The sequence below is a fragment of the Protomyctophum parallelum genome (genome assembly GCF_964188405.1).
Source record: "Protomyctophum parallelum genome assembly, chromosome: 16".
In the NCBI taxonomy this organism is placed as follows: Eukaryota; Metazoa; Chordata; class Actinopteri; order Myctophiformes; family Myctophidae; genus Protomyctophum; species Protomyctophum parallelum.
In genome coordinates, this window is record NC_139711.1 from 31,915,182 (window position 1) to 31,921,181 (window position 6,000).

General features: G+C 41.7%; 1 protein-coding gene across 2 annotated transcripts in view; it reads right to left on the reverse strand.

Moving 5' to 3' along the window:
- The window catches only part of dock2 (dedicator of cytokinesis 2), a 156,951-nt gene that overhangs the window by 122,935 nt on the left and 28,016 nt on the right, over positions 1-6,000 (reverse strand). The gene's annotated exons all lie outside the window — the stretch shown is intronic.

Below are 6,000 nucleotides of genomic sequence, written 5' to 3' on the forward strand. Positions count from 1 at the left end.
ATTAAAGGCAATGGCACGTGGACTGGTGATTGGTTAAATTCTGTTTAATTATTTTAACGCCCAAACCACACCTATGCATAATGAATGTGAGGTGCCCTTAGAAAGAAAGACAGAATATATATACCTCAAGATGCATGGTTGGAAAGAGACAAATATTTAATCAATTTACTGATCATAATGAATAAATGTGGTCCATCCTATTCACTGCACATTCAAATATATGTTTCTAGGCTAATGATGACAAGTTCAGATGCAAATAATAACATAAAAATCACACCCGTGTGAACTGAGTGGTGCAACTCCCCTCTCCCCCTCCCCCCCCCTCTCTCTCTCTCATTAGCAGGCAACACACTGCAGTGATCCAACTCTTGTAACTTCAACGGGGGAGAGAGAGAGAGAGAGACACGAGAGTCGCGTTATAGAGAGAGAGAGAGACGCGTTAGAGAGAGAGAGAGAGAGAGAGAGAGAGAGGAGGGGGGTAGCGTTAGCAACAAGCTAAGCTCACAGCATATCGGTAAGTTCGTGTTTTTCCTAAGATTTTAGTATATTATTTAGCACACCCTATAGTAACAGAATCCATTGAAAAATCTCTTTTATCCATTATTTTGGTTTACAACCATAGCCACATGTATCTAATATTTGATATTTGATATTGATTTTTTTTCTCCAATAATTTATGAATAATAGTGTTTATGGCTATGGTCAAAACATAGGGCTCCCCGAAAGCCACGCTGTAATACAACACTTCATCCATCCATGTCTGCATGATGTAGACATATGATATGACGCACACATTGAACCTTGTTCTGATACGATTCCATGATTTTTTATTGCAAATAGCAACTCCCAGCACAAGCTTTATGTGGAGGCTCAGTGTTATGCCTTTACTCTCGCATACAGTAAAGACCCATTTTATCTCAGTGAAAACAGCCTAGTCAATTTAACCCCAAAGCATACCATGAGGGTCTGATACATTTGTAATTCAGTAGAAACAAAATTATGAAACGCAATCACATTCTCGTGAACCCATACTGTACATCTCGTCACCCATCATCTATTCATTCCTATTTCCACCCCTGTTTGCATCCGTCCCTCGCCACTCACTCTCATCACCACCACAAGTCCTCCCTCTACTTTCAATCCGGCTGGGACTCATTGGTACAATGCAGCTGTTAATTACAATAGGAGTTATGGGTGCTGTGGGAGGGATTAGCATGTGGCACACAGGGAATTCAGCATGTGGGGGGGATTAGGCAGTGACACAGAGTATTATCACAGGGCTCCCTCTCCAGAGTGCACTTATGATTACAGATGCATTGTCCTACTTAATCTAACAGTCCTGACTGCATGTACTGTATGTGTGTGTGCACGCACCACTGTGTTTGTGCATGTATGTATGTATGCATGCGTGCGTGCGTGCGTGCGCGTGCGTGCGTGCGTGCGTACGTGCATGCACACAGGGTCAGAGGTGTTATGTTATCACAACACCTAGAGTATGACACAGACACATCTGGACACACACACACACTTCACTTCAGATGATCCCACAGATGCCCTATGTGCTCAGTGCAGTATACGTAGCTTAATACAAGACATAATCCAGCGCAGCAGAAGTATGTGACCCTGGAGATGACCGTAGAATATCACACACACACACACACCCTCACACACACACACACACACACACACACACACACACACACACACACACACACACACACACACACACACACACACACACACACACACACGGCTCAGTATCAAATGAATACTGTAGAGTAGACAGACTCAGATACAGTAGAAGGAGCAGATAGGAGATGAAGGAAGAGGAAAGAGGACCTAGAGTATGAATCCTCCACTGTGCCTCCAGCTTGGCTGGGCACTCCAGAGAACACAATAGGCGGGTGTGAAGCAAGCAGGGGAAAGAGACCTCTACAGCCTGGTCACAGCACCTGCTCAGAGACCTCTACGGCTTGGTAGAGACCTCTACAGCCTGGTCACGGCACCTGCTCAGAGACCTCTACAGCTTGGTAGAGACCTCTACAGCCTGGTCACGGCACCTGCTCAGCAGGGAGCAGAAGTATAGGAAGTATAGCAACACATCTGATTGATTGTAAAAGCTACGGTTCAAGAGTGTTGGGTCAAAAGGTGCAGTAGCGCCACCACGATATGGCGGGACATTGCATTTAGCTTTAATCCATGTCTATGAGTTATACAATCTCACGACTGATTTTTTTTTAAGTCCTTGTGAAACGGTGTGAAAGGCGCCCACCACAACAATTAATGTTGTACATACATACTGTACACTTGTACAGCCAACCAGGTGAAGAAATCACAGATTGAGTCTTTAACCTTTGCTTTGAGACCATTAGGGTTTTATGGAAGAACATACTGTATTGCTAGTTTGACCACTTCAAATGCTCTCTACTCTTTACAATATTAACCAAGAATAGCGTACAAATTCTCAATGCGTCACGCTGCTTGTAGATCAGCTATTTTCGCTGCGCAGCAAGCTTCCATAAAAGACATGCTGGCTTCTATGGAATCCAAATGACAGAAATCAGTCATAACTACTGATGTATGCCTCTCGCATCATTTCTCCCATCTTGTAATGTAAAACTTATGTTAGGCATTTTGCAGAAGACTCATGATTATTAAGGAGCCAATGGTGTTCTCATGTTCACGGCCATCCAATCACTTTCCTTTTCATTTAGTTTTTCAAAAATGTTGGCATTTTATATTTCTGCAAACCACTTTCAAAATAGATAATAAATAATTACCACCCTATCGGTATAGTAGACTATAGAGCACTTAAGTCTGACGGAATTTACGTATCCTAGCCTTAGGCGCCGGAGGGGGGGGGGGGGTCAGAAGGGTCTGAATGTCCTCGCACTATTGGGGAATGACTGGTCTATTTATTTATTTATTTTTCCCGACCGGCGCCATTCCCATTTGATGTGCAATCGTCGTTGTGTATAGGCAGACCTGTATCCCGAGACAAGACAGACTATGCACCCACTGCACACAAAATGAAGTGGAAACCGAGCTACACTTCCTAACCATCTGTCCATTGTACCAAGACATCAGAGACACATACTTCCCACAGATTACAACCACACACAGAGATTTTGAAAACATGACCAATGACAAAAAACTCCCATATCTACAACAATGTGCAAACACAGCAGCAAGATTTGTGAGTTGCTGTGATAGGAGAAGGATATCAAATGGAACACAACCATCCTAAAGACTAATCATTGTGTATATCCCTGCACTATACCGGCATTGAGTGATCTTGGTACATAGCATTTGATCTATTGAAGATTCTGACCTTCAAAGTATATAATTTTTGTTTTGATTGTATTGCTGTATTGTTCTTTCTGCTTAGGCAATGTAAACGTATGTTTTCTCATGCCAATAAAGCCCTTTGAATTGAATTGTATTGACTGAGATTATTAGATGAGACAGTTGACCCAGGGGATGAGCATGTGACGTGAGGACTTTGGTACTCTATGTAACTCTTGAGTCAACAGCATCTTTCCAAACAGAAAAGTCCTATTTGATTTGCCACTCGATCTTCCATTCACTTTATGCATGCGCATACCCTCTATATGCGTAAAACTGTCACACAAAAAAAACTGAAATTGCAATCATGTGGATTTACTTCCTTGACAGACAGACAGACAGACAGACATATGCTCTTCTAGGGAAGGTTTGCCCCCTACGAGCCACAGCGTAAAAAACAAAGATCAAAGGGAGAGAAACAAAAAAAAAAAATCAGATGATACAAATCTTATTCCCCTTTTTGTGCAGTCTCTGTGTTTTTATGTCTTTATTACACAGCTGCTCCCTTTGACCTCTTCCATATAGGGAAGGTTTCCAAATAAGCCGGCTGGCTGCTTCCTTTCCCTGCACAGTATTTTTGTTCTTTGACATGTATTGTCTATTTATTTTATAACTATGTGCTAAATAAATAAACTAAACAAATAAACTAAACTAAACTAAACTAAACAAATGGAGACCTAACTATACTGGGGGGGGGGAAACTTTAGGGGCATGTACAGTAGGAGAAAAAAGACATGGGATCCTGCAAAGAATATTACATAAAACTAATGGGCTTTTGCATGAACAGCAAGCCAGTCTGACAAGCTAATAAATCTCCATATGCCACTATAACTTGACTATATTAATAACTTGTGGACTTGACAGCACAGCCATACAGATGCACCTATAGTGACACAAACTCCCCTAAATACATGATTCCCTGTTGGCAGTGGTGTAAAGTAACTATGTACCTTTACTGAAGTACTGTACTTGATACAATACTACATACTTATTGGCCAGTGGACAACACCGACATAAATACATACTTATTGGCCAGTGGACAACACCGACATAAATACATACTTATTGGCCGGTGGACAACACCGACATACATACATACTTATTGGCCAGTGGACAACACCGACATGCCGATCGCAGTACTTGCGCACTCTGCTTGCGCAAGTAATTAGTACAAGGTACTTTTACTTTAATTGAGTACTTACTTATATTGTACTATTATTACAGTATTTGCCAACTTTAGTAATTAGAGAAATCTATTTTAAAGATTTTGATTATTACAAAACATAACTTGTAACTGAGTATGTTTATATTGTGATATTAGTACTTTTACTTAAAGAAAAGTATTCTTTACTGGTGGGTGGTTGCGGGGACTGTTCATTTCAATGAAAAACATTAGTGGCAGAACAGATTTTAAATGGTCTGCAGCAAGAGATGGAAGAGGAGAGAGACTAGGAGAAGAGGGAGATTTATGGTTCCGCCGATACCCAAGAGGGGCTAGCAACTAGTGCATCAAAGTCAATCCGGGGGTGCAGTGAAGCAATAGTGTGAGTAGGGAATGTGCATTGCATGCACGTATGCAAAAGCAGCACAGCATCATAGATACCCTGACATGTGACAGTGTGCTGTCTAATGCCTAGATTGGTGGACGGACGCATGTTTACTTATGCATCCACATGTAACATCCCATTGATCCTTGTATGTCATTTTATTTTGTAGCAGTGGTTCATTGTGTTTCCGGATTTCCATACTAGCACTAGGGCATTAACCAAAAATGTGATTATTCGGGTAGTTGACTAGCAAAACGGTAGTCGACACTGTAAATCAAAAATCGAGTAATCGCTAATATTATTATTTTATTTATTTATTTTTGCTTTTCTACAGCAGACATGCAGCTGTGAGCTCTGTTGTTTTGTTGGTAGTTCTCCAACTGAAGTACTAATCCATTCCTGGCTGATTGTTTTCATATATACAAGCCTACCAGGGGTAGGCCCCGACAAGCCTATGGCTTCTCCCTAACCCTTTTTCGGATATTGGACAGGACATAAGCAACAGACACTCAAAAGAAGTAGGAAAAAAAAAGAAAAAGAAAAATAGAAATATGGTTTATGTATGAACTGTATGTCCACCATTCCGAAAATAAAACTGAACTGTACTGTACTGTACTGTACTGTACTGTACTGCACTGCACGTGGGATTTGCCGTCACCGTCACTCGTGTAGGTGCGGTGGGCGGCGGTGGCACTGGCAGCATTCAAGACAGATTTTCTTTGGGAAAAGCATGCCCATAGGCTCATATTATGCTCAATGGGGACAACTACAGTGTGTAAATAATTTTACTATTGGTGAGTTTATTACTGTAGTTTGTTCAACAAGTTAGATTGGAGACGTGTCGTCCGGGAGAGTAAAGTATAGCAGGAGTCCCTCCTCACTCTGCCCAATAGTATACACAGTTTGGTGACAGTCACACTACAGTAGCTCTTGCCGTGATTTTTTTTGTTGATGGTATGGTGCAGCTCTTGGCAGAGGGTGGTGGTGTGTACTGTATGTCTGCTGTTCAGACGAATGCCCATTCAGCAGGCTAGCTCTGTCATTAGCTTTGGTTTGGAAGCGCCACTTCATCACCAATGCTTATTAGCTATGTTAGTGCAGCAATCAG